The sequence below is a fragment of the Lepus europaeus genome, chromosome 19 (genome assembly GCF_033115175.1).
Source record: "Lepus europaeus isolate LE1 chromosome 19, mLepTim1.pri, whole genome shotgun sequence".
Taxonomy (NCBI): Eukaryota; Metazoa; Chordata; class Mammalia; order Lagomorpha; family Leporidae; genus Lepus; species Lepus europaeus.
This window is the reverse complement of record NC_084845.1, coordinates 112673-135874: the sequence shown is the minus strand read 5'-3', so window position 1 is coordinate 135874 and position 23202 is coordinate 112673. Positions and strand designations below refer to the sequence as shown.

General features: G+C 49.1%; 1 protein-coding gene and 1 pseudogene across 1 annotated transcript in view; one reads left to right on the top strand and one right to left on the bottom strand.

Moving 5' to 3' along the window:
- Positions 1 to 23202, top strand: part of ZNF324 (zinc finger protein 324) — a 45142-nt gene that overhangs the window by 515 nt on the left and 21425 nt on the right. The window lies entirely within an intron of this gene.
- On the bottom strand, positions 11466 to 12808 carry LOC133748604 (zinc finger protein 79-like; annotated as a pseudogene).

The following is a 23202-nucleotide window of genomic DNA, read 5'->3' as shown; positions in this document are numbered from 1 at the left end:
AAAATACCCCAGGGGCTGCAAAATGAACAGACCGGTGGGAGAAGGGTTGTGGCAGGGCAGGAAGCAGAGAGCCTCGTGGTTAAGTGAGGAGGGGGAGAAGCGATAAGATAACCAGGCTAGAGCAGATGGGATATCCTGTTGATTCAGACATGGGGAGTGACTGAGCAGGGGTGAAGGACCATTGTTTATAGGAAGAACGAGGACGCTGCCCCTGGAGATTGAAGGCTGGCAGGAAGAGAATACTTCAATGAAGATTAGCAGTTGGATTCTGCAGGTGTAAAGTTGGAGTTGTCTGGAAACATCTGAGTAGAGGTGTCGCATGGGCCCTTAGCCTCTCAAGGAATTCTGGTGTGGCCTCTGGAGAGCCAGGCAGTGGTGTGCTGGTGGCCTGGACCAGGTACAGGCCTGAGGATGGGATTTGGGAAGGACAGTCTTAGACTGTAGTTACAGATGGGTCTTAAGGTGAGTAGGTCAAGGCTGAGGATCAGTGGCTGGGTGGATGTGGGTACAGAAAAAAAAATTATTTACTTGAAAGAGTTTTACACACACACACACACACAGAATGAGAGAGATCAATCTTGCATCTGCTGGTTCACTCCTCAGATGGCTGCAATGGCCAGGGTTGAGCCAGGCCAAAGCCAGGAGCCAGGAGTTTCTTCTGGATCTCCCACATGAGTGTAGGGGCCCAAGCACTTGGGCCTTCTTTCGCTGCTTTTCCACGTGCATTAGCAGGGAGCTGGATCAGAAGTGGAGCAGCAGGTCTGGAGCTGGATGTCATTATCGCAGGCAGTGGCTTTATCTGTTAAGCCACAACACCGGCCCTGGGGGCAGAAAAATTAGTGCAGCCCTGCCTAAGACCAGTGGGCATGGGGAGAGTACACATCCAGGGGAAGTCTCTACTCTCATATGAAGGGGTGAGCAAGTCTATCAGGGATCAAGATCTGGGAGACATAAATGGGAGGTGGTTGGCAAAATGCGGACCAGCGCTATGCCCAGTGCTTCGGTCACATCTGTCTGGCAGCCTAGCATAGAAGGTCCCAATGACCTTTGAAGACAAGGCCATGTATCTCTGTTAGAAAAAGTGGGACTTTCTACTGAGGCCTAGTGGGGCTTCCCCAGTGACACACTGCTGGAGAGTTTGTACTCCTGCTTGACTAGGTCAGGTCTTTGTATCCCCCTCCCCCCCTCCCCCCCGTACCTGAAATGTAGATTTTTTCCCCTCTGCTTTTCCTATGTTCACCATGGGAAGTGCTGCTAACCCTAGTACAAGCCTAGGTCCTGCTACCTTCTCTCATGGCTGCTGCATGAACAACCCCCATACCTTCTGCCCTAAGTCCTTGACAGCCATGGTCCACTGTAAGTATTCTCACAACCCATGTAACTTATTGTGTCTAGCTGAGTTATTTCTTGATCAGGTAACCCTGTGAAAATCTGTGGCTTTTCTATCCCCTTTGCTGTACTCTCTTACTTCAGCCAAAGTTTTCTGCTGACTGCCTTTGCTAATATGCCTGCCAGCATCATGGGCCCTAACATGATCGTTGATTATGGAGCCATCAAGTTTTTCTAATGAGATCTTCCCTGGGCGTTGGTTTCATGAGATTGGTTCAGTTCTTCTTAGCTATACAAGTGCGTAGATGTTCTTCAGTTACTGTGGACCGCCATTGGCTGAATTACTAAGATCTAGGGTGACCTCTCACAAAACACATCATCCTCTATAGGAATCACTGCCTCCACCCGTGTGGTCACCCAGCCGGAACAAGTGAGGAGACTTGGTTGGTAGACAGCTCCAATCAGGTAATGGCCAGAGAGGCCTCATGTGGGGATTGATCTGGGGAGTTCAAGACAGGTATGAAAGGGTCACTAACAGTGGGCATGTGGTTCGCCTGGTACCTGATGCGTGCCCTCTGTTGTCCTGGTGCCATTCGCTAGTTTGCTCCCCAAATGGCTGCAAAAGGCAGGGCTGGGCCAGCCTGAAGCCAGGAGCCAGGAACTCCCTCCAGGTCTCCCACACGGGTGGCAAGGACCCAACTAACTGAGCCATCACCTGTACTCCCAAGTTACACATTAGCAAAACATGCTGGATTGGAAGCGAGGAGCTGGGACTCAAACCAGACACCCTGAGAAGGGATGCAAACATCCCAAGAGGCATCTTAACCACTATGCCAAATGCCTACCCCTCCAGAAAAATTTTAAAATCAGTGCAAACTAAATCTCTGTACCCATTAAATAGTAATCTCAAGGGAGTTTTAATTTGTAGGTTCCCAATGAGTAATAATGTTAGGCAGCTTTTCATATTCTTGCTAATCATCTGTTTAACTGATGTAATGTCTATTCAGATCTTTTGCTCATAAGGAAAAGGCAAATGAAGGCAGTGAATCTAGAAACTCCTTCAACTGCTGCTGTGACCTTGTCAGTTTAAAAATTGATCACACCTGAGAGATACTGTGTACCAGTTTCTCAAACCTCTCAGCCACAGTCGTGTGATCTCATGCACCAGAACACTCAACTGAGAACATTCTCGGAGTGTCACATGTAGCTTCCAGGGACTTTGTTATGTTTCCTGATCTGTTGCAAGACCAAGGCAGAGGTGATTTTTGGGAGGGGCATAAAGTCTATGTCTAGGAACAGGTGTTTGGTTAAGGTGCTACCTGTGTTCAAGCTCTGGATCCACTTCCAATTCCAGCTTCCTGCTACTGCATACTCTGAGAGGTAGTAGGTGATAACCTAAGTACTGAGCTACCGCTACCCACAAGGAAGATCCAGACTGAGTACCAGGCTCCTGGCTTCAGCCTGGCCCAGCCTGGGCTGTTGTGGACATTTGGGAATGAACCAGTGAATGGAAGATCTGTCTCTCATTTTCTGTCTTGCAAATAAATAATTTTTTTTTTTTTTTTGACAGGCAGAGTGGATAGTGAGAGAGAGAGACAGAGAGGAAGGTCTTCCTTTTTGCCATTGGTTCACCCTCCAATGGCCGCTACGGACGGCGTATCTCGCTGATCCGAAGCCAGGAGCCAGGTGCTTCTCCTGGTCTCCCTTGCGGGTGCAGGGCCCAAGCACTTGGGCCATCCTCCACTGCCTTCCCGGGCCATAGCAGAGAGCTGGCCTGGAAGAGGGGCAACTGGGATAGAGTCCGGCGCCCCAACCGGGACTAGAACCCGGTGTGCCGGCGCCGCAAGGTGGAGGATTAGCCTGTTAAGCCACGGCGCCGGCCACAAATAAATAATTTTTTAAGGGGCAGGCATTTGGTGCAGTAGTTAAAATGCTGCTTGGGATGCCTGCATCCCATTATCGGAGTACTTGGGTTTGAATCACGCCTTCACTCTTTTTTTTTTTTTTTTAAGATTTTATTTATTTGAGAAGCAGAGTTATAGACCGAGAGAGGGAGAGACAGAAAGAAAGGTCTTCCATCCACTGGTTCACTCCCCAAGTGGGTGCAACGGCAAGAGCTGGGCTGATCTGAAGCCAGGAGCCAGGAGCTTCTGGGTCTCCCACGTGGGTGCAGGGGCCCAAGTATTTGGGCCATCTTCCACTGCTTTCCCAGGCACATTAGCAGGGAGCTGGATTGGAAGAGAAGCAGCTGGGACTCAAACCGGTGCCCATTTGGGATATAGGTGCCAACCTCCCCCCACACACCTCCCCACCCACACCCACACCCACTCCTGCCTTCACTCTTGATTCTAGCTTCCTGCTGATGCAAACCCTGAGAAGCAGCAGGTGATGGTTCAAAGAGCTGTGTCCTCACCATTGAGTTCCTGGCACCCAGATTCAGCCTGGCTTAGCCCTGGCTGTTGTAGGCATTTCAGGAGGTAACCAGTAGATAAAAGATCTTTCTCTACCTGTCTCTCTCTCTTTCTGTTTCTCTGCCTTTGAAATTAAATAAATAAATTTTAAAAATTTAAAAATAATTTTAGGGGTGGGTGTTGTGAATTAGCAAGTTAAACCACTGCTTCTAATACTCACATCCCATATCAGAGTCCCAGCTACTCAGTGCTTCTGATCAGCTTCCTGCTAATGCAACTGGGAGGCAGAAGATGATGGCCCAGTTGCTTGGGTTCCTGCCACCCCTGTGATAGACCCAGAAGGAGTTCCTGGCTCCTGGCTTTAGCCTGATGTAGCCCCAGCTATTGTGGGCATTTGGTGAGTGCACCAGTGTTTGGAAGATTGATCTCTCTCTCCCTCTTTCAAATAAATAAATAATAAATATCTTTAAAATATTTTAAGTCTATGTCTAGATTCATTTTTTCATATATGGATGCTAGCTGTTCCAGCATGTTTTCTGAAAACAAAAATCTGTATTTGTACTACTGTATTTCTTTTGTTCCTTGTCAAAGATCAGTTGGCTATATATTTATGGGAGTCTATTTCTGTTCCATTGATCTGCCTGTTCTTTTGTCAGTACCACACTGTTATTGTTGCTTAACAAGTAGTCTTGAGGTTGAGTTGTTTGGCAGTCTTTCAACTTTGTTCTTCCTTTATTCTGGGTCTTTTGTCTCTTCATAAAAACTTTTTTTTTTTAATTTTTCGTTTATTTAAGAGGCAGAGAGCTCTCATTCACTAATGTATACTCCTCAAATGCCTATGATAGCTTGTACTAGGACAATCCATATAGAGGAGATGGGAACTCAATTAAGGTATCACATGTTGATGGCAGGGACTCAACTACTTGAGCAGTCACCTGTTCCCCCTCAGGAAGCTGGAATCTGAAGTAGAGGCATGGCTCAAACCTAGACACTCTAATATGGGATACAGGCATCCCAAGATTTATTTTATTTTATTTTATTTTATTTGACAGGCAGAGTGGATAGTGAAAGAGAGAGACAGAGAGAAAGGTCTTTTGCCATTGGTTCACCCTCCAATGGCTGGCGCGGCTGGCGCACCATGCTGTGGCCTGCGCACTGTGCTTATCCTGGTCTCTCATGGGGTGCAGGGCCCAAGCACTTGGGCCATCCTCCACTGCACTCCCTGGCCACATCAGAGAGCTGGCCTGGAAGAGGGGCAACCGGGACAGAATCCGGTGCCCTGACCGGGACTAGAACCCGGTGTGCCGGCACCGCAAGGTGGAAGATTAGCCTATTGAGCTGCGGCGCCAGCCCCAAGATTTGTTTTTAACCACTAAGTCAATCACCTGCCCCTCCATATAAAGTTTAGATCAATTTGTTGATATCCACAAAACAATTTGCTGTGATTTTGATTAGGATTACATTGAATCTATAGATCAAGTTGGGAAGAATTGACATATTTACAATATTGAGTCTTTAAAAAAAATTTTTTTTTGACAGATAGTTAGACAGTGAGAGAGAGAGAGACAGAGAGAAAGGTCTTCTGTTGGTTCACCCCCGAAATGGCCGCTACAGCTGGAGCTATGCTGATCTGAAGCCAGGAGCCAGGTGCTTCCTCCTAGTCCCCCATGCAGATGCAGGGCCCAATCACTTGGGCCATCCTGCACTGCCCTCCCGGGCCACAGCAGAGAGCTGGACTGGAAGAGGAGCAACTGGGACTAGAACCCGAAGCCCATATGGGATGCCGGCACTGCAGGCGGAGTATTAACCAAGTGAGCCATGGCGCCGGCCCAAAAACTTTTTTTTTTTTTTTTAATTTGTAAGAGTTACAGAGAGAGAGAGAAACAGAGACAGAGAGGTCTTCCATCTGCTGTTCCATTCCCCAAATGGCTGCAATAGGCTGGGCCAGACCGAAGCCAGGAGTCAGGAGCTCCCTTCCCACATGGGTGCAAGGGCCCAAGCACTAGGGCCATCTTTTGCTGTTTCCCCAGGTGCATTAGCAGGGAGCTGGATGAGAAGTGCAGCAGCCAGGACTCAAACAAGTGCCCAGGTGGATGCCAGCATTGCAGGTGGCAGCTTTACCCACTATACCACAACACTGGTCCCAGTATTGAATCTATCCATAAATATAAAATATCTCAATATTTAGTTAGTTCTTTGATCTTTTTTAGGTTTCCTCATGTAGATCTTGAGCATAGTTTGTTAAATGTATACTTATTTGATTTTTGGGGTGCTAGTATAAATAGCATTGTGCTTTTAATTTCAAATTGCATTTATTTTTGGTACAGTGTACTTTGGTACAATATTAGTGCACTGGAAAGTAATTTACTTTGGATATTAACCAGGTAATAATTGCTTATTAATTTCACAAGGTTTTCTTTTGATTCAGATTTTCTTCATAAATGATCATGTCATCTGTGAACAAAGACAGTGTATTTATTTATTTGAGGCAGAAGGATAGACCATTCATTCCCACCCACTGTTCACTCCCCAAATGCCTGCAATAGCTAAGGCTGGGCAGAAGCCAAATCCAGGAGCTGGGAATGTAGACGTAAGTGACAGAAACCCAACTATGTGCATTATTGCTACTGCCTCCCAGGGTCTGTATTAGCAGAAAGCTGGAATCAGAAGCCCAGGTCAGGAATAAAACCAACTCTGATATGAGACACATCTTTATTCTTTTTTTTTTTTTTTTTTTTTTTTTGACAGGCAGAGTGGACAGTGAGAGAGAGAGAGAAAGGTCTTCCTTTGCCGTTGGTTCACCCTCCAATGGCCGCCATGGCTGGCGCGCTGCGGCCGGTGCACCGCACTGATCCAAAGGCAGGAGCCAAGTGCTTCTCCTGGTCTCCCATGGGGTGCAGGGCCCAACCACTTGGGCCATCCTCCACTGCACTCCCTGGCCACAGCAGAGAGCTGGCCTGGAAGAGGGGCAACCGGGACAGAATCCGATGCCCCGACCGGGACTAGAACCTGGTGTGCCAGCGCCGCTAGGCGGAGGATTAGCCTGTTGAGCCACAGCGCCGGCCACATCTTTATTCTTTATAAGATTTTAAAATTTGGGGCCAGTGTTGTGGCATAGTGGGTAAAGCTGCCACCTGCAGTGCTGGCATCTCATATGGGTGGGCACCAGTTCAAGTCCCAGCTGCTGCACTTCTGATCCAGCTCTCTGCTATGGCCTGGAAAAGCAGTAGACATGGAAGAAGCTCCTGGCTACTGGCTTTGGATTGGCGCAGCTCCAGCCATTGCAGCCAATTGGCAAATGAACCATTGGATGGAAGACCTCTCTCTCTCTCTCTCTGCCCCTCTTCTCTCTCTGTAACTCTGACTTTCAAATAAATAAATAAATCTTAAAAAAAAGATTTTAGGGCCGGCGCCGCGGCTCACTAGGCTAATCCTCCGCCTTGCGGCGCCGGCACACCGGGTTCCAGTCCCGGTCGGGGCACCGGATTCTGTCCCAGTTGCCCCTCTTCCAGGCCAGCTCTCTGCTGTGGCCAGGGAGTGCAGTGGAGGATGGCCCAAGTGCTTGGGCCTTGCACCCCATGGGAGACCAGGAGAAGCACCTGGCTCCTGCCATCAGATCAGCGCAGTGTGCCGGCCACAGCGCACCAACCGCGGCGGCCATTGGAGGGTGAACCAACGGCAAAAGGAAGACCTTTCTCTCTGTCTCTCTCTCTCACTGTCCACTCTGCCTGTCAAAAAAAAAAAAAAAAGATTTTAAAATTTTATTTGAAAGGTATCTGCTGATTCAATCCCCAAATGGCCACAATGGCCAAGGCTGGGTCAGACCAAAGCCGGGAACCAGGAGTTTCATCTGGGTCTCCCACGTGGGTGCAGGGACCCAAGCACTTGGGCCATTTTCTGCTGCCTTCCCAGGCACATTAGCAGGGAGCTGGACTGGGAGTGGAACAGCTGGGACATGAACCGGTGCCCATATGGGATGTCAGCATTGCAGGCAGCAACTTAACCCACTGTGCCACAGGGCCGACCCCTGCTAAATTATTTTTAAATGTTGGCTTCTGATGTTTATTACCATTAGATAATTTTGAGGTTTCTTTTCAAGCTCTGGAGTTTGGATCAGAGCAATCTATAATCTAAGGCTGATAGTCTCCATTACTAAGACAGTACTCATCAGAATACTCTACACTGTGAATTATGAGCTTTTCTTCCCTGGCTAGTGGGAAAATGAAAATATCTAACACCATGCTGGGGATTGTTCTTTTTGCTCCTTGTGGGCAGTTCTTTCCCTGGCCTCAGTTTCCTTACATGCATTTGTTTATCAGTCCAGAGATGGAGATTCAAAGTGGATAGTGCTGATTTCTAGAGCTTTCTATGCAGCTCTCTCCTCTGAGAGAGGACTCTCCAGAGTCCTGTGAGCTCTGGCTTCCTTGGACTCCCTGGATTGCCAACTTGGTCTCCTGAACTGAGGGAAATCTCCAGGTCCTACATGGGTTCCTATCCCTGTGCTATGGCCTAGAAACTCTCTCCAGGAAGTAGCTGTAGGCAATCATAGTGCTCACCTTTTATTTCCCTTCTCAGGGTTCTCTGGTCTATGCAGTCTGTTGCAGTGTTTGAAAAGCATTGTTTCTTGTTTTTTCTGGTTGTTTTATTGTTTCAGGTGAAAGGGTAGATCTGGTCCCTATCACTCCATCTTGCCTGAGAGCAGTTTTATAATTCATATTTGTGTGATTTCTTCCTCCCTCCCACAATGAATACTTGACTCTTCAATAGAATGTCAACTCTACAAAAGATAGTCTGTGTATTTTGTTTACTATTATACTAGTGTAGTCTCCAACACACAATAGTTGCTCAAATGGCATGGGTTAAATAAGTGAATAAGCAGACTCAAGTTCCTTAAGTGCAAAGGATACGTTATGGAGTCTGATCTGATGTGAAGGAGGATTCCCCACAGGGAAGGTGCTCACTGTTTGCCAGGCCCTTTGCTGAGTCCTATGGTAAACAAAGGCATGAGGTGATACAGCACACATGGCCTTCACCTGGTTATCTCCTAATGGGGAGTACAGAGATATAGTGTATAAGCAGAGAAAATTGCAGGGTAATTCCTGATTTTTGATAGAGCACTGAGAGAACAGAGAGGTGACAGAGAGCAGTGGAAGCCAATTCATATTAGTAGTCAGAAAGACTTCTCTGAGTAGGTGACTACAGAGTTTTTCACCCAGAAACAACTGCACTGTAGATGCCCTAGGCAGTAATGAAGGTTTGTTTGAGGATCCAGATCATGCTAGCCTTGCAAGCTGGAAGTTTGCATTTTCTTCCAAGTAGGATGGGAATCCACAAAACAAGTTTTGCTGTGAGGGAGACCAGGGATATAAGGGGTCAGATGGGCTGAGGCTGAATTTTGGATGCATGGAAGACAACTGAGAAGAAAGGAGCTTCGACAGCATCTAAGCCCACTGCAGCCACTGCTGCTGCTGTCTTCCAGATCCAGGATCATTTCTGACCCTTTCCAAGGAACTGGTAGAAGATTCTGGGCTGGGCTCTAAGCAGCTCAACTCTGGTACTGCTTCTCCAGTAGCTAAAAGGGGTGGCTGATGTTGTGGGCACAACTGCAAAGGGAGACCTCTCCCAGGTGTCGTATACCTCACTCTGATGAGTTTCAGCAAAAAGGCATTATCTATTGGTGCATGGAAACCAGTAAGCCTGTTTAGCATCTGGCTTTAGGGACTCAAAGATCTGGGGTTCAAATGATATCAAAAGGGCTGTCTTCAGCAGTCACTCCACAGTGCTTTGCTATGTGGCGGTTCACAGGAAGGTCTTTTGAGATTCAAGATGAATGTCAGCAGCCCCAACTCATAGATGTCTTGAGCCATGTGAGCTTTGCTTCAGACATTCCCACATATACCCATTCACATGTGCACCCACATAGCAGGCCACATGCCTCACAGAGCCCTATTGAGGAGACCTGAAGGCAAATATAAAGATTAGTCAGGTATTCTTTACCAATGGGGACAGCATCCTTTCATATGGCCTACCTATAACTCATCATTCAGGATTCAAAGAACTGAGTTCTGGCAACAAATACCTGCCCTACCCTGAAGTCCACATGGCTCAACTGAACTTTGTCATCCCAAGCAGCCCTACCATGTGGGTGGAAGACAATAGAAAGGAAAAGGATGGCCTGAGATTAGGTGCTGTCCTCATACCTCAGAACTCTGGAAAGAACTCATGCAGACCTGCCACATGCTTGCTGAGCACAGGTCTTCCTGGATGCTGGTCTTAAGGTGGTTAGCATCTCTCTCCACTGCAAGATCCTGGGGGAGAGTCATTCTGGATGAAGTGGCAACAGTGCCATTAATGCTGCTACATGCCACTGTAGACATTGTCGGCCAAAGAGGGTAGCATGTCTGGAGATCACAGGCTCCTTTGGGCCTGATTTGTTTCCTGATAGTCAGAACTGTTGGCCCAGGAACACATGTGTAGACCTTATGTACATGGGTTCTTATGAAACGACTTCATGTAGAAGTTTTCAGGAATGGTTTCCAATATTTATAAAATCAAAAGCCTCCACATAAAAATGTGCCTCTATCCCTTGGGAACCAAGAAAATGGGGCAAGCATGTTTATCCCACCATCTCTGTTTTTTGTGCCCTGGAACAGCTCTTCCTCAGGGGCAGTAAAACCAGCAGATGAAGGTAATGGCGACATTCCGGGACTAGAGGATCCCTCTCTCAGTCCTGGAGTTCCTGCCCACACAGGATGGTCCCGAAGTGAACACCCCAGAGGTGTTGCAGGACACCAAATCTTTAGATTATTTGCACTGCCGGTGCCCAGCATGCTGCCCACTCTAAAGAGACACCTGCATTTGTTCTAAAGATCATGGTTGTGCAAGACCTCTCAGGTTCTGCAGAGCTGAGTCTCTTGTGACCAAGCTCACTGTCACAAGTGACAAATTTAGGTCTCCCATATGGGTGACAGGGGCCCAAGCACTTGAGCCATCATCTGCTTTCCCAGACACATTAGCAGGAAGTTAGATCAGAAGCAGAGCAACCAGTACTCGAACCATTGCTCCAATATGGGATGCCAGTGTCGCAAGCTGTCCTTAACCTGGCATGCCACAGTGCCAGCCCCCATCGAGGCCTTTATTGTCACACACTGTAGGCAGGCAGTTCCAAAGCTGGGTGATATTAAGGCTAAACAAGTGCACTGCAGGTGTCAAGCAAGAAAAGGGAAATTCCTGGAAGTCCACAGCCTCAGTGAAAACTAGGTTAGGGCAATGCCAACGTACTGGAGAAAGGAAAGGTGGGAATGAGATGACCCCAAAAAGTGCCCATCACTCATATTCTTTCTACCACATGAGAGTACAGAGGTCTGACTTCCCTGAGTATGACAAGTACACACTGTGGAGGCCTGCCAGCTGGTAGAAGTGAGATTGTAGCTGGCAGTGATATAATCTGACAAACGCACTAGACAGGATGAAAAATGTGACATAGCTCCTGAAAGCTTCCCATATACCTGACACTCACAGGTAGTCTCCCCAAGGGTGCTGTGGTACACAAGATTCAATTTTCGACTGCTGCTTCACAAAGATTCCTTCCACAGAAGTGTTCTCATGAGTGAGTTCTTTTATGGTTAATAAGGAAAAGCTCCAGCTAAATCCTTTCCCACACTGACCATACTCCTAAGGCCTTTCTGGTGCTGGATAAGACTGGCTTTGGCTGCAGGCATTCTCCTACCTCCTGTACTTAGGTGGCCCTAGTCCAGTATGACTTTTCTGGTGCTTAGAAAGGTTAGAGCTGTAGCGGAAAGCTTTTCCACATTTGTTGCACTCATAAGGCTTTTCTCCAGTGTGAACTCTCTGGTGCTGACTGAGGATGGAGCTTTCACTGAAGGATTTCCCACACTGGCTGCACTCAAGGCCTCTTTCCAGTGTGAACCTTCCGGTGCTTAACAAGGTTAGAACTATAGCTGAAGGCTTTCCCACATTCATTGCACTCATAAGGTCTTTCTCGAGTATGAACTTTCTGGTGCTGAATGAGGGCAGAGCTTTGACTGAAGGCTTTCCCACATGCTGAACATTCGTAAGGCTTTTCTCCAGTATGAATTCGCTGGTGTGGAACAAGGTTAGAGAAGCAACTGAAGGCCTTCCCATAGTGGTTGCACTTATAAGGTCTTTCCCCAGTATGGCTCCTTTGGTACAGAACAAGTTTGGATGTTTGCAGGAAGGCTTTCCCACATTCTCTGCATTCAAAAGGCCTTTCTGTGTTATGAACTTTCTGGTGTCGAACAAGATGAGAGCTGTTCATGAAGGCCTTCCCACATTCCCTGCATTCATACGGTCTTTCTCCATTGTGTATTTTCTGGTGCTCAGTGAAGTTGGAAATACAGCTAAAGACTTGGTGGTACTGTCTGCATTCGTATGGCCTTTCTGTGTTGTGAACTTTCTGGTGCCGAACAACGTGGAAACTGCAAGTGAAGGCTTTGCCGCACTGACACACTTATAAGGCCTTCTCCAGTGTGGACTCTCTGGTGCTGAACTAGCAAGTGTTTGCGGGTAAAGCCTTTCCCACATTCACGGCAACTATGATATATTTTCCCCGCGTGAATTTTCTGAGGCAACCTCAGTTTAAACAGGTGGCTAAAGGCCTTCCCACATTCCTTACACACATGAGATGCTTCCCCAGTATGTAATTGTTGGTGATTAACATGGATTGAGTTCTCCTTGGGGGCATTTCCACCTGTGGGGCATCTGAAGCATCTCTCTTCAGAGTGAGTTATCAGGTGGTCAAGGAGAGCAAAGGTCTTCAGGAAGGCCCTCCCACACTCACTGCACTTGAAAGGCTTCTTGTGACCTGCTGAAGACTGCAGCTGGGTGAGAAGGCTGCCCTATGTACAGTGCTTCCGTGTAGCTTCCCCTCTCTGGTGGTGGCCTGGCTCTGGCTATCCAGGACGTTCTTCCTACCACCTTGAAGGGCTTCTTGCCACTGTGTTCTTTCTGGGGCTGCTGAAGCCTCTCACACATGACTCACACATGTAGGGTTTGTGCCCAGGGTATGGTACCTGGTGCTCAGCCATGTCCAAAGTATCTTTCAAGATCAGGCCACACATATCACAGATATTGGCATACTGGGTAGAAGGACCTGCCTCAGGTGCCCCAAACTGGAACACTCCTTCTACAGAAACACTCTGCTCGGAAGAAGCTTTGTCTGCTCCAGGCCAGCAACCTGAAAGCACAGAAGTGCTGGTGAAAAAGTACACATGGACTTTATTGGAAGGGGCCTCTTCACAGATGTGCCTGATGTATGCAAGACTGAAGGCAGGGTAAGCAAGATCTAGCAGCACAGGGCTGGGTCTGCATAGGCCACAGAAGGTGGGCACTCACCAGATGGGAGAACATGGGAGAACAGGGAGAAGAGGCAGGGACTCCAACTCACACCTCAGCTCTCAGCAGGACCTGATACAGGCAGCTCAAGAAGACCTCTGATAGCAAGAGGAAATCTTGGGGTGTGCACAAACCCAGGAAAGTCCAGCTGCAACTGGGCATCTGGTTCTCAGAGTCTCATAAAGATATGTGCACAATCCATATTAAGTATAGGCTAATGCCATTGTAGGTCAATGCAGGCAAGCCTACAAAGGAATAGTGGAGGGGACCAGAGAAGACATGGAGGTCAGGGCAGTAGGATCATCAACCATCCACGGGGCAAAAAGTCAAAGCAGAAATGGCAAGAAGATGAAATGGGCTCTTGGTGGATGCAGAACACATTTCTCACATAATGGAACTCTAACCCTGATATAATCCATGCCACCAGCTCCACTCACCAGGTCTAGGCTCCCATTTGGCCTCTCTTGTGACTGGACACAGATTTACCCTATTGGGTACCCAAGGCACTTTACCCTGCTCCAGGTAGGCAACCACAAAGGATTTGGAAGATACAAGACCTAAGAAAAAGTAAAACATGACCGGCACCGCAGCTCACTAGGCTAATCCTCTGCCTGTGGTGCCGGCACCCCAGGTTCTAGTCCAGGTCGGGGCACCGGATTCTGTCCCAGTTGCTCTTCTTGCAGTCCAGCACTCTGCTGTGGCCCAGGAGTGCAGTGGAGGATGGCCCAGGTCCTTGGGCCCTGCACCCGCATGGGAGACCAGGAGGAAAGACCTGGCTCCTGGCTTTGGATCAGCACAGCACAATGGCCGCAACACACCGGCCATAGCAGCCACTTGGGGGGTGAACCAACAGAAAAAGGAAGACCTTTCTCTCTGTCTCTCTCTCACTGTCTAACTCTGCCTGACAAAAAAAGAAAAAAGTAGAACAGGTAATTGGCTGGCCCTAATGCAGGGCAACCCATGTGATGACCGACCAAAGAGAACTCATCTCATTTTTGCAACTGGGAAGAAAACTCAGAAATAAACCTTTGAGGAGCACCTCACAAGAACAACACAATGGTCCCCACCAGCAGTGACCATATTGGTGCCCATGGTCCCCGGCACAGCCAGGCTCCTGGAAATGTTTGATTAAAAGAAAAAGTGGGGGAGGGGGGCACCCTGTAGAACAGAGGTGCCATTGACATGGACAGACTCGGGTAGCTGACCCTGGGTGCTTCCCTGTAGTGCAGACAGTGTCAGGACTTCTCAAGAAGAGGAGGTCATGCTACACATACAAAGCAGTCAGTCCACAGCTCCCATGCTCCAGCTATGGGAAAACAGAGCTGCTCTTGGGAAAAATGGGAAAGGATGCTGGGGTGGGTATGAGGTCCTTACCCAGAGAGGCCACAAGTGCAAAGTTCTCCAGCATCACATCACGGTACAGGTGCTTCTGAGCCTCATCCAGGAGGCCCCAGTCCTCCCAGGAGAAGTATATAGCCATGTCCTCAAAGGTCACCTGGCCCTGCCATGATGGTAACAGCTAAGTCAACCAGACCAACAGATGGCAGAAAAAATGGAAAATGTCCCATTGACCTGCCCCTCAAAAACAGGCAGGTAGACAGATAGATGATACCTAAGTTCTTGGTCCCCCAATTCTGTCTCCAGAAACACCAAGCTGGTGCTCACTTTCTTTATTTAGGTCCTGACCCACTGGTTCACACTTTTTCTGATATGCACATCACTCCTTGAACCTTCCATCTCCAGACCCCACACAACCAGCACTTCCCTGCCTTTCCACACGCCTCTGCAAACAGCATCCAGAGCCTGGCTGCTCCTGCATCAGACCTCTGAAAGTCCCAACTGTCAGGAGAGGCAGCACTCAGCCCCTTCTTCATGGATTTCCACTTGGTCCTGTTCATACATTCAACCTTGTTTTCCAGAGCCACACAATCTCTAGGACCTGCAGGCTTCTCAGCCACAGTATACCTCTTTAAAAAAAGAAAATTATTTATTTATGTAAGAGGCAGAGCAGAGAGAAAGGGAGAGGTCTTCCATCCACTGGTTCACTCCCCTAGAAAGCTGCAATGGCCGGAGTTGCACCAATCAAAAGCCAGGAGCTCTCCCACTTGGGTACAGGGGCACAAGCACCTGGGCCATACTCACTGCTCTCCCAGGCCATCACAGAGAGCTGGATCGGAAGTGGAGCAGCTGGGACTCAAACCAGCGTCCATATGGGACGCTGCACTGCAGGTGGTGGCTTTACCTGCTACAGCACAGCATCGGCCCCCACAGTATACCTCTTAATGCATGTTCAAAGCCAATCTCTAACACTCCCTGCCCCAAGCCTGGAAGCTTATAACTCTCCTAGTGGACCCTGTCTGCACTGATGTACTGTGCCAATCTAACTAAAACCCCAAGCCCCACATAAACAGCCAAGAAAAATCTGTGATCTTATAGAGGGGTCAATATTCAATGCAGGTAACTCTTTAACAATATGTATAATTACCTAATATGTCAGATGTTGCATTTTTGTTTTAAATTTTGGATTTATATATCTTTTATAATTGATTGTAACTACAAATGAATAGGCGTAGCTTTTATATATTAACATTTGACTAGGCTTGATTTCAGAAAGTGACCCCTTGTGGACTTCAGCCCCAATCCCTGAGGAAAAAAGAACTATCATAATGGGCAAGGTAGAATGGGATGTTACATTCCTGTCATGGTTCTACACCAAATCAACCAAAAGTAAAACCAAAGTACACCAACAACGATGTAACTGATAAGTATTTGCTTTATTTTATTTATTTATTTATTTATTTATTTATTTATTGACAGGCAGAGTGGACAGTGAGAGAGACAGAGAGAAAGGTCTTCCTTTGCCGTTGGTTCATCCTCCAATGGCCGCCGCGGCTGGCGCACCACACTGATCCGAAGGCAGGAGCCAGGTGCTTCTCCTGGTCTCCCATGGGGTGCAGGGCCCAAGCACTTGGGCCATCCTCCACTGCACTCCCTGGCCATAGCAGAGAGCTGGCCTGGAAAAGGGGCAACTGGGACAGAATCCGGCGCCCCGACCGGGACTAGAACCTGGTGTGCCGGCGCCACAAGGCGGAGGATTAGCCTGTTGAGCCATGGCGCCGGCAGTATTTGCTTTAAAAGTCCATAAAGATCTTGTAAGATGGAGGGTGAAAAAGCTCCAGCTCCAAAGCCAGACACTAAGAAGAAATCTCCAGCCAAGAAGGTGGATAATGCAGAGCTAAAAAGAAGAAACTCAAGGATAAAAAGACAAAGAAGGGGAAGCCCCACTGCACCAAAACCTGTCCTGGTGAGAGGGACTGGCAGATACTCCCGGTCAGCCATGGATCCCAGGGAAGCCCTGTATAAGAGGAAGCACATGGCTCCCAAATTCAGGATTGAAAAGAAGGAGCGTCCGGTGCTGTGGCTTAACAGGCTAATCCTCTGCCTTGCGGCGCCAGCACACGGGGTTCTAGTCCTGGTCGGGGTGCCGGATTCTGTCCCGGTTGCCCCTCTTCCAGGCCAGCTCTCTGCTGTGGCCCGGGAGTGCAGTGGAGGATGGCCCAAGTGCTTGGGCCCTGCACCTGCATGGGAGACCAGGAGAAGTACCTGGCTCCTGGCTTCGGATCAGTGAGATGCAGCAGCCGTTGGAGGGTGAACCAACGGCAAAAAGGAAGACCTTTCTCTCTCTCTCTCTCTCTCTCTCTCACTATCCACTCTGCCTGTCAAAAATAAAAATTAAAAAAAAAAAAAAGAGAAGGTTCTTGCTAGTATCACAAAACCAGCTGGTGGTGACAAGAATGGTGGCAGCAAGGTCATTAAGTTTGGCAAAATGCCCACACACTATCCCACCGAAGATGTGCCTTGAAAGCTGTTGAGCCACAGCAAAAAGCCCCTCAGTTATCATTTGAGGAAACTGGGGCCAGCATCGCCACTTGAGCCACTCTCCTTATCCTCACTGGGTGTCGCAGAGGCAAGAGCGGGGTTTTCCTGAAGCAGCTGAGCAGTGGTTTGCTGCTTGTGACTGGACCTCATTCTAGAGGGATCAATAAACACAAGTCCCAGCCCCACTGTCATCCTACCTCCACCTCAATTTGTCCCAGCTGCCTCCTTGGGGACCTTAATCACCTGGCCTTCCTTCTTCTTTTTTTTTTTTTTATTTTTGACAGGCAGAGTGGACAGTGAGAGAGAGACAGAGAGAAAGGTCTTCCTTTTGCCGTTGGTTCACCCTCTAATGGCCGCCGCGGTAGGCGCGCTGCGGCCGGCGCAGCGCGCCGATCCGATGGCAGGAGCCAGGTGCTTCTCCTGGTCTCCCATGGGGTGCAGGGCCCAAGCACTTGGGCCATCCTCCACTGCACTCCCTGGCCACAGCAGAGAGCTGGCCTGGAAGAGGGGCAACCGGGACAGGATCGGTGCCGCGACCGGGACTAGAACCCAGTGTGCCGGCGCCGCAAGGCGGAGGATTAGCCTAGTGAGCCGCGGCGCCGGCCTTGGCCTTCCTTCTTCTATTTCTTCTTTTTCTCCCTCTCCCTCCCTCCTTTTTTTTTTTTTTTTTTTTTTTTTTTTTACGTTTACCCATCCATTTGAAAGGCAGAGTTACAGAGAGGGAAAGACAGAGATCTTCCATCTGCTGGCTCACCTCCCCCCCAACATGGCCACCCAGAATTTCCTTCTGGGTCTCCCACATGGGTAGAGGGGCCAAGTACTCAGGCCATCTGCTGCTGCTTTCCCAGGAGCATTAGCAGGGAGACGGGTTGGAAGTAGAGCAGCTGGGACTTGAACTGGTGCCCATATGGGATGCTGGTGTTGCAGGTGGCGGCTTTACCCACTACACCACAATGCCAGCTCTGGACCCCTCTTTTCTACTTACCTTCCCTTGAGGCTGTTACTTCCTTTATCTGACTTTGTAATATACACAACCCATGACCAGATGCCCAGGCCAGTCACCTAGTCTCTTCTGCTCCCACAGGGAATCCATTGCTGACGTAAGACACACCCTTTCCTAACCTGACCCAGAGCTCCACCTGTTATAGCCTGGTTGCCACAAACCAAACACCTACAAGCTGAGTCCCTCAGCAGAACTCAGACCTGCATGTCCAGCAACACATCTGACACCTCCACTCCAGAGTCTCCAGGACATCTCAGACTCACATGGCCAAAATCCACCTCCTGGCCTGAAACCTGCCCACCCACTGTCTCCCGCATCTCTGGACTGCAGGCCAGCTGCTAGTTGCTGAGGCCAATTTCCATGGAGCCATCCCTACCTCCTCCCCCTCTTTCTCTCACTTTCCACATCTTAAAGTTAAAAAATCAGAACCAAAATCTAACCACTTCTTCCAGCTCCACAATCAGCACTCTGGCCAAGTCACCACCTACATTCATCCAATTTAAAATCAAATCCTTACGGGCCTCCCTCTCACTCCAACCCCATCTTCTTTCCCTCTGCAGCCAGAGGGTGCCTGGGAACATCTGAGTCAGATCACATCTTTACTGTACTCGAAACAGTTGACAGAGGCCGGCGCTGTGACGCAGTAGGTTAATCCTCTATCTGCAGTGCTGGCATCCCATATGAGCGCTGGTTCGAGTCCCAGCTGGTTCTCTTCCAATCCAGCTCTCTGCTGTGGCCTGGGAAAGCAGTAGAAGATGGGTCAAGTGCTTGGGCCCCTGCACCCACGTAGGAGACCTGGAAGAAGCTCATGGCTCCTGGGTTTGGATCAGCCCAGCTCTGGCTGTTGTGGCTATTTGGGGTATGAACTAGCAGAAGGAAGACCTCTTTCTGTCTCCTCTCTCTCACTGTCTGTAACTCTACCTCTCAAATAAATAAAATTAAAAAAAAAAAAAAAAGAAAGAACAAATTGGCTGATCCCACCACACTCAGATGACAGGCCACGCTCTCAGGCTGCCTCTTCAGGGCAACTCCAGCCAACCTGCCCCTCTTTCCCCAAACATAAGGAGTATCTGCCATTCCTTGAATACTCACAGCTCAGCCGCACTTTTTTTTTTTTTTTTTTTTTTTTTAAGAAAGCTTTTATTTGGCCGGCGCGGCGGCTCACTAGGCTAATCCTCCGCTTTGCGGCGCCGGCACACCGGGTTCTAGTCCCGGTCGGGGCACCGATCTGTCCTGGTTGCCCCTCTTTCAGGCCAGCTCTCTGCTGTGGCCCGGGCGTGCAGTGGAGGATGGCCCAAGTCCTTGGGCCCTGCACCCCATGGGAGACCAGGAGAAGCACCTGGCTCCTGCCATCGGATCAGTGCGATGCGCCGGCCACAGCGCGCCAGCCATGGTGGCCATTGGAGGGTGAACCAACGGCAAAAGGAAGACCTTTCTCTCTGTCTCTCTTTCACTGTCCACTCTGCCTGTCAAAAATTAAAAAAAAAAAAAGCTTTTATTTAATAAATTTCTTATGTACAGCTTTAGGAATATAGTGGTTCTTTCCCCCTTACCCACCCTCCCACCCCCTCTCCTAGTCCCTCTCCCATCCCATTCTTCATTAAGATTCACTTTTAATTATATACAGAAGACCAACTCTATACCGAGTAAAGATTTCAACAGTTTGCACACCCAAAGTATAAAGTACTCTTTGAAGATTAGTTTTACCGTTAATTTTCATAGTACAACTCGTTAAGGACAGAGGTCCTACATGGGGAGCAAGTGCACAGTGACTCCTGTTGATTTAACAATTGACATCTTATTTATGACGTCAGTGGTCACCTGAGGCTCTGGTCTTGTCAGCCTCACTTTCCAGCATTCACACATCATCCTGATTTCTAGGACTGAAACCGCTTTGTACACTTCAATGGATTTCAGAAACGGGAACTCTTCCTTATAGCCCATGGCCACGGGCCTAAGATACCCCTAGGGTTCCCAGTGGCAAGGCAGGAGAGCAAAGGGAGAGAAGTCTGGGGACGCTCCCTTCCCAGGAAGGGGTTCCAGGACATTGTGTGAGGCGGGGGAGCTACCAGTGAGGGCCACCGGGCACCCTTCACTCACCCGCGCCAGGTCAGTCGGAGATCTCACACTCCAAGGTGACCGCGGGCCGACTGTCGAGCTCGGAGCCTCAGTCTCCACTGTGTGTGTTTCTAGGACCCTGGGCGTCGCCTCTGGGCTGCAGGGACAGGAAGCGAGTGCGTGTATGAGGTCCCGGAGGCCCTGGCCATCACCCTCACGTCCTTCCCGGCGGTCCCTAGGAGGCGCCTGGGAAGCGGTCCCCAAGGACGGCACGGAACGACCGGTCCAGAGCAGAACAAACCTGCAGTATGGCAGCGCCGGAAGTCCCTGCCCCAACTGCTGAGCAGCAGCCGGCCCCCGGGGTCTTCTGGTTTTTGTTGAGCGTCCGGCCGGCAGGCGCGCTCTGATCTCCATGGCAACGCCCAAGCGGCATCGCGAGGACCTCTGGGAAATGTAGTCCCCCCCCCCTTTTTTAAGCGGGGGTGCCTGGCTTATCTTCCTATTAAAGGAGCTGTTCTCGGATTTCCTCCGTTAAAGATGTCCACTTAGTAACTGGTGTCCCAGGCTCCTGGCCGCACACCTGGTGAGGCCCTACAGAACGACTCTCCGAGGATGTGGAAGAGCGTGAATGCTTTCCTTATGGTGTCTCTCTGACGTCCCTCTGATTCACTGGTCCCTGAGCCAGTAGTATCAGCCTCACTGGGGAAACTGCTAGAAATGCAAGTGTCCCAATTACAGAAGCTCTGGCATGGGCCTGAGATCTCTGTGCTTTCAGGAGCCCTGCGGGGGCTCTGATTCCCATTCAGGTTGGCTGCAATTCAGAGTCCAGTAACACATGTTTGGATAACACTACAACCTTCCTCTGAGAGATAACATGAAAAGTGCTCAGCACAGGGAAAAGCACATAGTATTAAGCATGTGAGAGTACTAAACATGTGAGAGTACTGAACATCATCACTGTGACACCTGAGCCTGAATCAAGGTGTAACTATTTTAAATTAGGCCTCCATCTTGTAACTTGGGCCTGACCAGGCCCTGAACCCTAAGCCAGGAGTAAATAAATGAATTCACCTTGCGATAAACTCTCCTAGCAACAGCCGATTAACAGATAACAGAGAAATACCTAGAGTTCCTGGTGTCTTCTCAGGGCAGATAAGGTGATTGATAGCTACCTGCAGGCTGGTAGGTACACCCCAGGAGCTCGGACCCTATGCTTTGGCCAATCAATTTTTTTTTTTTTTTTTTTTTGGACAGGCAGAGTGGATAGTGAGAGAGAGACAGAGAGAAAGGTCTTCCTTTTTGCCGTTGGTTCACCCTCCAATGGCCGCTGTGGCCGGCACATCTCGCTGATCTGAAGCCAGGAGCCAGGTGCTTCTCCTGGTCTCCCATGTGGGTGCAGGGCCCAAGGACTTGGGCCATCCTCCACTGCCTTCCCGGGCCATAGCAGAGAGCTGGCCTGGAAGGGGGGCATCCGGGATAGAATCCGGTGCCCCAACTGGGACTAGAACCCGGTGTGCCGGCGCTACAAGGCGGAGGATTAGCCTGTTAAGCCACGGCGCCGGTCTTTCGGCCAATCAATTCAAAAGGCATCAACCCCAAAGCCATCCAACCACCTTTAGTAGGTCCGTTCCCACCACTGGATGCACTAATCAATTCTAGGAGATTCCTTTGAATTTCCTGCGGGATGAGATGATTTGCTAAATGGTACCATGATGTATAGAATGTCTCTGAAAACCCTATAAAAACCCTGTTAACTGAAGGGTCGGGGCTCTCAATTCAGACCCACTGCGTCGGTGTTGATTGAGAGACCAGGCCCAGACCTGTAATAAAACTCTCTTGTGCTTTACAACGGTATCAGCTCCTTGGTGGTCTTTAGGAAAGACTGAACTGGGCATAACAATCACCTCCAACAACATCAAGATCCCAAGTCTCTCTTACTGCTATGGATGGTCTCCCTGCTCTCTACCCTCTGCCTCTGAAAGATAAATAAGCAAATACCATTTTAAACATGCTTTAAGTGTTGACAAGGATGTGGAGACACTAGAACCCTCAGACCTTGCTGTTAACTGCTTATGTAAAATAATACAAATTGGGAAAATAGTTGTCAGTTTCTCATGAAGTCAGGCATGTACTTTCCATAGTACACAACAATTTTCCTTCAGTTTTTACCTGGGAAGAATATAAACCTATGTCTAGGGGCCAGCATTGAGGCACAAGTTGAACCACCCTGTGCAATGCCAACATCCTTGTTTGAGTCCCAGCTGCTCCACTTCTGATCCAGCTCCCTGCCAACGTCCTTGGAGGGCAGCAGAGGATGGCCCAGGTTCTTGGGCTCCTGCCACCCATGTGGGACACCAGAATGGATTTCCTGTTCCCGGCTTTGACTTGGCCCAGACCTGGCTGTTGCAACCATTTGGGTAGTGAAACAATGGATGAAAGATCTCTCTCTCTCTCTCTCTCTCTCTCTCTCTGCCACTGTCTTTCAAATGAATAAAGAAGTTAATCTATTTTTTTAAAAAATGAGAAAAGTCGGCCGGCGCCGTGGCTCAACAGGCTAATCCTCCGCCTTGCGGCGCCGGCACACCAGGTTCTAGTCCCGGTTGGGGCACCGATCCTGTCCCGGTTGCCCCTCTTCCAGGCCAGCTCTCTGCTGTGGCTAGGGAGTGCAGTGGAGGATGGCCCAAGTCCTTGGGTCCTGCACCCCATGGGAGACCAGGAGAAGCACCTGGCTCCTGCCATCGGAACAGCACGGTGCGCCGGCCGCAGCGCGCTACCGCGGCGGCCATTGGAGGGTGAACCAACGGCAAAAGGAAGACCTTTCTCTCTGTCTCTCTCTCTCACTGTCCACTCTGCCTGTCAAAAAAAAAAAAAAAAAAAAAAAAAAGAGAGAAAAGTCAATAAATCAGATTACATCAAAAACTTAAATTTGAAAAATATGTCTAAACCAAAGTTTTACACAAATGTTCACAGTGATTTTATTTAATGGCTAAAATCTGAAAACAGCCCACATGTCCACCAGGAGGATGGAAAAATTAACCGCTACACTCATACAATGAAATACTACCCAGCAACAAAGCTGAATGTGCAGCAATGTTGGATAACTCTAATTATGAACAAAATGATGTGCAAAAGAAATGTGCATTTGTA